The following is a 12,840-nucleotide window of genomic DNA, read 5'->3' on the forward strand; positions in this document are numbered from 1 at the left end:
GCACGAACTTGGCTTTCTCCCTTCTTCTTTTCCTTCTTAGCCGCTTTTTTCCTCTGGCTGCTTTTGGGAACAATATCCTGCGTCTTGGGCTGAGTTGGTGAGGGGATCTTGTGACGTCCCGCCAAAAATTTCAAACTAAATTTTTAAAATATAAACGTACCGCTGGAGATATGAACATAAAGTATGAGACATATATATCTCAACTTGAACTTAATAAAATATTTAATCAAGCATAGTATTATATAGCTATTAAATTGGACATTGCTTACTTAGAAGTAATAACAAAATAATACTGACCTTATCAGAAAAAAATAAGAAAAAATATTTGTAATCATTAAACTACTATATTAATTTTCCAAATAAAAGTTAAAATTCTCTTTGCTAGAATATATGGAAATAAAATATTACTGTAACATCAGAATCGTTGAAATTCAATTACGCGATTGTAACAGAAACACTTGCAAACCAATTATATTAGAGTTAAATCATACTAACAATCGCTTTATAAATCCTACATTTCATAAGTATAATGAAAAGAAAAAATAAAGAAAAAGAAATATTATTCAGTAAAGTACATTTTGGAAGGCATATGCATACTGGCATTGAGAACCATATATATACGCCAAATAAATTAATTTATTTAATAATATTATTAAGCTGCATTTGTATAACAACATGTAAATCTAAATGGAAGACTTTCTTTTAGTGTAATTGATGAAAAAGTAATATTCTAAAAACAATAACGCATGACACGTATTATACATATATGTCTATATATATATATATATTTATATATATATATGTAAAGGAGAGTTAGTCTCCTACGCTAAAGTGAAACCATAAGGAATCACGATAGAAAGGAATTATAAATTGAAATAACAGTATTAAAATGCATCTTCCATATAGATACTATTATAAAAGCGGATAAGTTAAGATGAAATATGTGATACAACAAGAGAGAAAATTAAAGGAAATTTAAATATAAAAGCATAAATTAATAAGTGAAAAGAAAAGAAATATTAATAATGAGACATAATAACTTTGAGAACGAATAATAACTCTTGCCATAGTTAAATTAATAAGTCTCTCTTGCTGTAAAAAGAATTATAATATAAGAGTGCGAAATTATTATAATACAAAGAGCCTTTCATTCGCATGATGACGCAATAGGCGACGGCGAGAAAGACTTAGTGAAATCGAATATTATTCTTATCTCTTGACGCAGAGACCCGATGAAACCGAATATTATTCTTATCTATCGACGCAGAGACTCAGCTTGACTAAATATTATGTCAACGCAGAGACCAGTGAAATCGAATATTATGCCTATCTCTCGACGCAGCGACTCGACGAAACTAAATATTATAACAACGTGCCTTTTGATATTCACCGCTGAATATCAACTTAAGATTAAGAAGAGCTCACCGCTTCTGACGTCTTCGAAGGCGGAGAGTTCCCTCACCAAGAGCAAGAATCCATCTCCACCGGACGATTAAGCCAACCCGGAAAGTCTTGGATCCACCGGACGCCTAGAGAGAGGTGACCCGAAAGTGGGGACGGAGCGCAGAACGTCAGTCGAGTTTGCGGACGGAATCAGTCTTTTACCACCAGTCATCTAAAACAGTCGCCAACAACCTCTCATACTAAACAGTCTTTCACCACCAGTCATCTAAAACAGTCGCCAACATTCAACCTAAAAAGTCGCCTTCCTAACTTCATAAGTCACTTCAACATCTCTCCGAAACGTTAGTCCGAAGTCGTGAAAAGTCTCTGTGTCTTTATACATTCACTGCGTCCTAAAATCAATTTTAACTTAATTTTCGTCAGCTACTTTGTGTCGTCAAAGTAGATCTTTAATAATACTTTACTTTCTCGTCTTCGCGACTCGTCTTATATTATAATTTAGAGCTTAGACTCACTCTACATTATAATTTAGAATTACTACATTATTGTTAATTAATCTCCAATTTCTGGTACAGTGCGGTTGTACCTTTTTCATTTGAATTGTGAACAACATTTGTAATCATTACTTGCAACCTTTGTAAAATCTTCAAGCTTTTAAAATACATAGTCGCTTATTTCAGAATACTTACAAGCTAATTATTTTAATACAGTGTTCCTTCACCTTCAACCAGTGTTTACTATAATTAATTTAATATCGATTAAATATTTAACGTACGTCTGGATCTTGAGCGTTAGCGAGTCCCGTGCCTGGGATAGAGCAGAGTGACGTGCCCCTCGTGTTAGTTCGAGCAGAGCTGAGACTTAGACGATGAGCTGCTTGAATGTCGCTTGATCCAGATTCTCAACCTGAATTGAATAACTTTCTAAATTAGAATAAAATTTTGGTTATAATTTATAGTAAATGCCTGGTTCTCGTCGCGCCGGTAAACGACATAGACAACTACGTGCCGCTTTACGCCGACAGAGACAAATTTCGAACAGTGATAATGGTCTCAGCCAAGTAGAAAAAGACAATCCAATTGACGTACCGGACAATCAAAGAATTGTCGTAGAACTTTTCGATCAGCTTCCTGCATCTGACTCAGTAGAAGCTCCCATCTCGCGAAGAACCTTTGAATTTATTGGCTGGCCCGGACCTTTGGTTGAAATCGAGCTGCATCCTGCCTCAACCTCTACCACTGACATCCCTGAGGGAGATCCACGACGTCCAGAGTACGAGGAAAAGGCCCAGGAAAATCAGCGAAACTAGAAACATTAATAAAGGTAAATCACTATTTTAAATACATACACTCATACGCATATGATCAATCAAGAAGAATATTACCATTTTAATAAAAAGAAAACGCACTCATATTCTAACAAAACATAATAAAAAGGAAAAGAATTCTGAATTGAACTACTATTTATAACACATCGTGTTTGACACTTATATGACATCATATCACTCTAACCACTTTAATTTTGCAAAACAATTTTAATTACAATCTAGACATATGCTCTTATGACTAATGCAATAAACTGTTCCACCCTTAAGCTCCGAAATAAAAATCTTTTATACAGCTAACTAGACATACATACAAGATATATATATATATATATATCTCACTCTTTTAAATAACTTACAGCTCAGACTATTGACTCTTAAAATTACAAATTGATTCACACTCTGATACCACTCTTAAGAATTATAAAGTTAAAATACTATACCAAGAAATTTGCAAATTTAGATGAGATAAATAATCAATCTATCAATGTAAGAGAGTTAACTACTCGTTATACTTAACTTGATAATAAAAAAGGAGCATCCTTTGCTTAATCTCTTCTTCCCATTTTCCATCGGAGACAGTGATTTTTGACAACAATAAATTATATCGCTGGCCTCCACCCACCATATTCCAGTTGTACATTTCTTTATATGTCACCTCACCACACAGTGCTGAACCTGCAAAGAACAATACTTTTAGTAACATATATATATATCTACATAAGAGCAATAAAAATTTTAATGATTCTTTCTTATTACGTGAATAGATGCATCAACGATATTTATGAGAAATAAAATCATAGTGCAACAGTTGACTTTCTCCTAAAGAAAGAGATATCTACATTTAATATAAATCCAAATCATTTAAATTTCTCAATTTAACTTTGTTCTTTATATTAAAGCAGTCATTAATTACTGAGAAATTTGCTCTTACATTATAAAAGTCGTAAATTAACCTTTCAAAACCAGTATATATTTGGAATTGCTCCGACGGTGAATTCTACTATACAACAACAGTAAGTACTTAATCCCTCACCATTACTATCACAAACCACCTTAATCCCTATCTCAATTTTAATATAATTGAAAATTTGTCAAATTAATCACAATCCATTTATAATTCCAAAACTGAAATTTTCCAACTTTAAATTGAATAAATTTAAAGCTATTGCAGATATAATTTTACAATTTTATTTTCTCTTTGATTAACTCGAGTGTCATTGTGCGTCACGTTCATTGCATACGCGATAATGGTCATGGTGTCATGGAGTTCCTAGAACTTCCTCAGCCTCTCGTTAGTGCCGAGTGAATTGCATTCTGACCACCAGACTATATCAAATATACAATAACGAGATTCAACGCGTTTGCTTACCGTTTTAATCATTTTCAAATACATATGTCATAAATTTAACCTTTTTATTTTCAACTTTCTTAATTTTTCTTGTCAAATAAAATAAAATAAATGAGACCTCAGACAACTGATTCTGAATTTCAACAAAATCCTTTCGTTGACCCTGAAGTCATATTAGAAACTCTAATCCAATTTATAGAAGAAAATAAAGAAAATATTATTTACAATTTAGACAATATCATAAAAGAGTTTTTAAATCAAGCCTCTATTATCATCATCCCAGATCAGTAAAAAAATCCTCTGAATTATTAGTTCCTAGTACACATTGATCCTGCTCTCGGCGAAGCCCTGGGTATAGCCGACTTAGACAGATTACCCAAAAACTAAATAGAGAGCAACCCTGTTATTGACACCGAGGTAGACGATAACAGTGGGTCACTGCACGTGACATAAATTGGTGGCAGCGGTGGGATAGCCAAAAAGGATCAATCGTTGTTTTTTGAATAAAAATTTTTTTTTATCATTTATAACAATCTTTCATAATGAGCAAAAATATTAGTACGCGGTCACAATCTTCCAAAACCACTTCCGAGCATAGCGAGAGTGATACTACTGTCACTACTCCTTTACAAAAACAACAAGCTGAATTAGAAATCATGATGCAACAATTACAAAATAAAGAGAGACTTGTTCGGGAACAACAAGCCGCTCTGATTATACAACAAAAAGAATTTGAAATTTCTAGGGAAAGATTTGAAGCAGAGCAAAACGCTGCTGTTGATATAAATAGCCTCAGTTCGATATTAAGCTTATTACGACAAGAAGTATCTTCATTAAAAACTTTACCAAATCAATTAAATAATTTAGAACAAAAGGTATCTGAAATGCGACAACAAGGTGCATCTAATTTACACGTACAAGATTATATAAAAAATTTGCCACCCCAAGAGCCTATTAATCCCTTACCTGGCAATATAAATCTCTCTTCGACTTCCAAACCTCCAGCTGAAGATACCAATCCTCCTCCTCCACTTGCCTCTAGAAATACCCCTTTGAATGTGGATCATATCCAACTTGCTTCACCCATTCGTATTAAAGACATAATCGATTCCATTCCTAAATATGACGGTCTTAAAATGTCCGTGTTCCAATTCTGTAAAACGTGCGAACGAGCGTTAAAATTAATCCCTTCATGGCAAGAAGAATATCTGTTACCATTAATAATAAACAAATTACAAGGATATGCTTACGCGGCAATAGAAGGAATAGAATATCATAATTTAACCGATCTGACTAATCGATTAAAGAAGGTTTTTGGTCCAAATAAATCGGTCGATCAATATCGCGGGGAACTTGCCAACTTTCATTTGGTTTATATGAAACCAAATGAAAATATTTTTGACTATATTGAAAGAGTTAAAGAATTAAGATCCGCGATTATAGACGGTGAAACCACCATTCATGGTAATATGAGTGAACAACTTCGCTATAACATTGAGACGAGAGCATTAGAAAGCTTTATTAACGGCCTTCCGCCTGATTTATTGATTCGTGTAAAGCTAGAGGGATATTACAGTCTGGAAGACGCGATTGTTGGAGCTATTCAATTAAGCAAAACCTTGGAAACCGAAAATCGTCGTAGGAAAATTGCTTTTCCCACACGACCTGTTCCTGCCCCTCGTGCAGACCTTACCTACAATCCTCGTATTCTTCAAAACCCCTCGCGTAATCCAACAGCTTCTCCCATTTTCGCCCCCAGAGTACACGACACGCGTAATAACGTCGCTCCTTTTATTAAACCATTAGTTCCTGGACAACCTGGTCCAAATTTTCCCACTGAAAAAATATGTCGTTACTGCAAAACTCCTGGACATTTGATTACAGAATGCCGGAAATTAGCTTATAGAAAATCATTCACTGGAGATATGAATCCCTCTAATCAATCTTCTAACAATCAGGGAAACGGTCAGAGCGCTCCGGTACAAGGAGGCGTTCGCCGGGACGCTGCTCAACAGGAACGCCCAAACCCCTCTCGAGTCGTGCGATTCGTAGATGCCGAAAACCAAAATCTAGAAACACAAAAAATAAATAAACATCGGCTCATAGCAAGCACTTGTGCTCCTACTGTTACTTTATCTTCTCCTGATTTAAAAGACACATGCACCTTTATGATAGATTCCGGTTCCGATTTAAATTTAATTAAGAAACAATACGTCAATTCTAATATTCTTCCGGATAAAAGAAATATTCAATCATTGCAAGGAATAGCATCCGAACCTATTAATACTTTAGGTGCAATCTATATATCAGTATTAGGGAAACCAACTGAATTTCACATTGTTTCCGACGATATACTTTTCTCGCAACACGGTATTCTTGGTAATCCGTTTTTGAAAGATAGAAATGCAAATGTTGATTTTAAAACAAAACACTTACTATTTGAAAATACTTCGATTCCATTCGACGAAGTGGAATATGTTAACATTAAACCAAGAACAGTCACTCCTTTCTTCGTTAAAATCACGAATCCTGAAATAAAAACGGGATATCTTCCATCAATAACTTCCATCAAAGGAATATACCTTGGAGACGCGATAGTTTCTAATATTCATGGCAAAGCTTACTTGCCTCTTTTTAATACTAATGATGAAGAGTATAACATAGAAATACCTTCATTCACTCTGCAGGAATTTGACACCATTGATACCCAAGAGAATCTATATTCTTCTTGTGGTGCCGACGGAACCCGAGGGTTATCCAAGGCCACAGTTCGTTGTGTCTCTGATCCTGACTCTTCTTATCAACCCTCTTCTCCTTCCGAGGAAGAAGAAGATGATTTTTCTACGTCTCATAAAGGCTTCTGCAATGTCGTTGATTCCCGAGGGCATCATCGGATAAGCACGAGCCATTCTTCAACTCATAATCCGTCTCAGTTAGACGAGATCATTTTTGAAACACCGCCAGAGAGCGCGGAACTTGCTTCAAAACTCCTAAGGTTGGAACATTTAAATATGGAAGAAAGGAATAATCTTCAGACACTGGTTTATAATAATCTAGATAGATTCCATTTGCCTAATGGTAAATTGGGAACCACTCATGTAACCCATCATTCTATCTATTCTACGGATGATTCCCCGATCCACACCAAGCAATATCGCTTTCCTCCTATGCATAAAGAAGAAATTGACAAACAAGTAACTAAATTACTAAGAGACGATATGATAGAATATTCTCTCTCACCTTATAATTCGCCAGTATGGATCGTCCCTAAGAAACCCGATTCTTCTGGAAATAAAAGATGGCGAATGGTCATCGATTATCGCGCTCTTAACGAGAAAACAATTGGAGACGCTTATCCCCTTCTTAACATAACTGATATACTTGATCAATTGGGAAGCGCTAAATATTTCTCAGTTCTTGACCTCGCTTCAGGATTCCATCAAATACCAATGGATCCGAATGACGCCCACAAAACCGCATTCTCCACTCCTTACGGACATTATCAATTCAAGAGAATGCCCTTTGGATTAAAAAATGCCCCTGCAACATTTCAAAGATTAATGGACAATGTACTATCTGGATTACAAGGCAACGAGCTTTTCGTCTACATGGATGATATAGTTATATACGCTCGATTATTAAAAGAACACGAAGTGAAATTTAATAAATTAATGAAAAGATTACGTGAAGCTAATTTAAAATTACAACCCGACAAATGTGAATTTTTGCGACGAGAAGTAGCTTACCTCGGTCATATTATCGGATCCGACGGCGTACGACCAGACCCTACCAAAGTTACCGCTGTCCATGATTTTCCTCCTCCCAAAAATCCTAAAAACATAAAACAATTTCTAGGATTAGTTGGTTATTATCGACGATTTATTCCAAGTTTTTCAAAAATTGCTAAACCTCTAACTGATTTACTTAAGAAAAATAATTGTTTCAAATGGCAAAAGGATCAAGAATATGCGTTTAATAATCTTAAAGAACAACTATGTAACAAACCAATATTACAATATCCCGATTTTAGCAAACCCTTTAATTTAACTACCGATGCATCCGGATATGCAATCGGCGGAGTACTAAGTCAAGGACCAATCGGAAAAGATCTTCCAATCGCCTATACATCTAGAGTACTTAATAAAGCAGAACAAAATTATTCGACCATTGAGAAAGAATGTTTAGCTATGGTATATTGTACGAATCATTTTAGACCCTATTTATATGGCACTAAATTCACCATCGTAACAGATCATAAACCTCTAGTATGGTTACATTCTATCAAAGATCCAACTTCAAGACTTTTAAAATGGCGAATCAAATTAGCCGAATATGATTACGATATACGATACAAAAAGGGAACGTTAAATAATAATGCTGATGCATTGTCAAGAAACCCAACTGTCCAAGTCCTGCCCTTTAGAAAAAGCCCCTCTCTTCCACCCGATCCTGACTCCGACTCTGACGAATCTCTATTTTCAATGCCACAACCCCTTGGCCAAACCTCCGTGGAAATTAACCCCCATACTCCCCCACCTGTAATAACGCATCCCAATATGCCTACAAATGAACCAATTACTGATTCAATGATTATTGAAGATTACAATAGTAATGAAAGCATTATTAGTAATGAAGATTTAGAAACAAGCAGCGATGAAAGCGACACAGAGTTAATGCTAACTGATGTTTTGCCATACGTAGAAGTACCCACTGACTCTAAAGCTAAAGTTTTAATAAGCCGTGACAGATTGTTAAAACATAATGATAATTACGTAATTTTTATAACTCTGAACGGAGAACCTCTTGATAACGGCGCAAGAGAGCTACAAGAAGCCAATCTACTACCTACATATAAAGATGTAACTTATGAGAGAGCAAAAATAAATACATTGCGCTCTAAGACCTTGATATCCCTACCATTAAAACTCAATCATCGCACGTTAATAGAGCCAGACAACATTAAAAATTGTATTAAATCATTAGTAGACGTTTTAAATGAATTACAATTAGAGTCTATCTCAATCAAGAATACTAACTTTTTTGATAATATCCCTTGGGCTTATGTAGAAAAACAATTAATTAAACATTTAAACGACATTAATATTCGCGTAACTATATGCAAGGATCTTATTCAAACACCAAATACAGAAGACAGATCAGCTCTTATCCGCGAATATCACGATTCAACAATAGGTGGACATAAAGGAATAACTAAGACTTACAATCGATTACGAACCTTCTATTACTGGAGTACAATGAAAAAGGATATTCAAATTTTTATCCGGAATTGTCGAACCTGTCAATTAAAAAAATTAACTAGAAGAAAAACTAAACAACCTATGGTAATCACCGACACTCCCGGATCAGCTTTCGACAAAGTATCGATGGACATTGTAGGTCCATTACCCGTATCTGATAACGGAAACGTTTACATTCTCACCATGCAAGATTTACTAACAAAATATTCAGTCGCGGTACCATTAAAAGAAGCCACGTCATTAACAATCGCCGATGCCTTTACTAAGAATTTCATATGTATATACGGTGCCCCACAAGCCATTTTAACCGATCAAGGATCTAACTTCTTAACAGCCTTAATGAGAAATCTAGCGAAAAAGTTTAGAATCAAACAATATCATACTACCGCGTATCATCCTCAATCTAACGGATCAATAGAAAGATCTCACCACGTCCTAACAGAATATCTGAAAACACAAATTAATAAAGACTCTAATTGGGATGATCATATCTAACATGGCTTTAGCCATGTTTTCATATAATACAAGTATACATGAAAGCACTAAATTTTCTCCTTTTGAATTAATTTTTGGAAGAATAGCACGATTACCTTCATCTAACACTATAGTGGAAGAAAATATAGATCCTACATATACCGAATATTTAACAGATTTATTCAATCGATTGCGCGACACACAAGAAGAAGCGCGGCAAAATTTAATTCAATCCAAAAACAGAAGCAAGCATTACTACGATAAACGCATTCACGTACAAGAATTTAAACAGGGAGATCACGTATTCTTATTGAAAGAACCAGCTAAAGGAAAATTTTCTGATCAATATATTGGACCCTTTGAAGTACTTGGAACTTTGCCCAACAATAACATCAAAATTTTATTTAAAAACTCGTCGAAAGTTGTTCACGCAGATAAATTGAAGATAGCTCATATTGAACCAGGATGAAATGCTAAGAAAGACTTTTTGGTTTCAGATGTGTTGGCCCCGCCAACGACCAACAATAGATCCTTTGTACAAAACCTCACCCGCCTTTTCACGGGTACAACAACGATTACACATTACATGGTGCGTTAAAGCCACCGGATATACCCACACCAGACGCGGATACTTAATCTGCGCAAACTGTTACTCCTCCCTGCTGTCCGAATACTATAGATGGTTCCATAAATTCTTTTATTGTCATTATCTTGTAATCACGAAAAGCTACGAACCAATAATATGTAAAATATGTAAAATACCCCTAGTTACGCTAAGAACATTGAGACAATGCTCTTTGTGTAACGATGCATACTTGTCGTACTCGACTCGTCTAGAAGAAGAACAAATTGATACAGAAGATAATACATTAATTCGTATAAGTGGATACTTTGAATAAGCTATTAAATAGCTATCGACTTTTGTTTTGCACTACTCTTTTTCTCTTTACAGAATGAGCTCAAGAAACCATACTACTGGGCTACAATTCAACACAACATTACAACCTAGTTTCGATCCATGTCAAATACTTTCAATTGCGCGGTGCTATAAATCTTTTGCGTATAGACACATTGCGTCAGGATTCGCTTACTGTACTCAGTGTTATCACATTTATCAACCACAATATCAAAATCAATATGAGTGGATAGTATCACACCACTTGATTTCCGGCGAACAATTCCGTGAAATAATTTGCGCGCGGTGTAATGCAGATATCACCATAGTCAAACCTGTATATCAATGCGATCAATGTTTATTAAGGTTCTTAGAATTCTTATTGTATTGCGACGACAGACAAATCAATACTTTTCCTAACCCTCTCATATTACATGTAAACGGAGCTAGATATTATTAATCAAACTCAAACAACAAAATGCATCATTCATCGCACAGTCAGCCAAATTCCTCAGAACCATCCTCCTCACACCCTTCCGTAGAAGCTCTTCAAAGATTATATACCGTACATTGTTTCAAAACTTATTCCTATCAGAAGATAAATGATGTACATGTCACCTTATGCGTCGCTTATTATACTAAACTAATACCTGAAGCAGTAAAGCAATATTACCAGGAAACTAAGAGACATCAGTGCGTAGATGGCACAAAATTCTACAGAAATAAATGTTATGCATGCGAAAATCATATGGGAACTATCCAACCCATAGCTCATTGTAATCCCTGTATCAATCGGTATTTCGAATTTACTAACGAAATGGAGCAACTACACCGCACAATTAACTATTATGACGATCCTATAATATTAGCAGTCATCGACGACTGAAAGCAAAACATATAGATATAAACATATAGTAGTAATATTAATATAGGAAAGAGAAAAAGAAGAAAACACAATAAAAACCTAAAATACGAAAATACGAAAAGAAAAATCTTACATACATATATAAGGAAGAAATAGATATAAAACAATAGAGAATAGAGATATATATATATAAGTGCTTCTATTAAAGAAATATATATATACAAGTATTATCTTTTCAGCAAAGGAATCCATTCCTTGAAGACATTGACGACCTGAGCCTGGTCCAAGTTTAATAATAATAGTAATAATTTTTGAATACATATAAAATAAGTATATATATATATTTCTACTTAGAAATAGTAATTCATAAAATGTGTAGACCTAAGCCTTATAGATATAAGCCACCTTACATTCTGACGCATTGCCCTGGAATTTTCTCTTATCATTGTTATAACGTCCAGTATATTAAAATAGAAGATAATAGATATTGCGTCACCTGCTTCAGATTAATTCAACAAAATTTTCAAGCATATGGACTTATACAATTCCATGGCATATATAGTGGTATTTTTCAAGAAGAATATTGTCATATTTGCGGAAATGACATAATTACCTATACTTCTGTGAAAGAATGTTCTACTTGCTTTATGCACTATTTAGCAATATGTGTTCTCAGAGAGAGAGAGTTAGATTCAAATAATGTAGAAGAGTTATTATATGATTGCGATAATACAGAAGTAAAAATATTATTAATGCATGAACCAACAAATGAAATGGAAATACCATAAAATAAAGTAAAAATATATTATATTCGTGCAAATATACATATACAAATAATAAGTTGTATCTGCTTACTTACAGAAATGATGTATCATTTAGTATTATTATTATTCACTGCGCAATCCTCCCTCGCCCTTCTCGGCTTTGATTGCGGAGGACGACATTTAAATATTACATCAGTTTCGTTGTTGGATGTGGGAGAATGCAATCTTCCGCATAAAACATCAAACTCTACGGATACTTATATCCAACTCCTTCAATTATCTGAATATAATCATGCGTTTATAATACAGTGTAAGGTCGAAATTTCAAGAACTATATATTACTGCGGCATGCACTCGCACGTTTCAATCATGCATAACGGACGTGCTGACTATATACATGAAACCGGACACTCACAGTGCAAACGAATGTTTCGTGATGGTATTTTTTCGCTAGGAACAAGAGTTTTAATCGATGGCATCAGAATCAACCAAACCGCCTCCTACA

The 12,840-nt window shown here is 34.7% G+C and overlaps 1 long non-coding RNA gene across 1 annotated transcript; it reads right to left on the reverse strand.

Moving 5' to 3' along the window:
• Window positions 1-5,103: 5,103 nt before the first annotated feature.
• On the reverse strand, window positions 5,104-7,036 carry LOC140673527 (uncharacterized). Its single transcript, XR_012048070.1, has 5 exons — window positions 6,750-7,036; window positions 6,516-6,608; window positions 5,998-6,148; window positions 5,773-5,915; window positions 5,104-5,232 (listed from the first exon to the last, which is right to left on the reverse strand). It is a non-coding gene; the product is annotated as an uncharacterized lncRNA (long non-coding RNA).
• Between the last annotated feature and the right edge of the window lie 5,804 nt (window positions 7,037-12,840).

The sequence above is a fragment of the Anoplolepis gracilipes genome, chromosome 14 (assembly GCF_047496725.1).
Source record: "Anoplolepis gracilipes chromosome 14, ASM4749672v1, whole genome shotgun sequence".
Classification (NCBI taxonomy): Eukaryota; Metazoa; Arthropoda; class Insecta; order Hymenoptera; family Formicidae; genus Anoplolepis; species Anoplolepis gracilipes.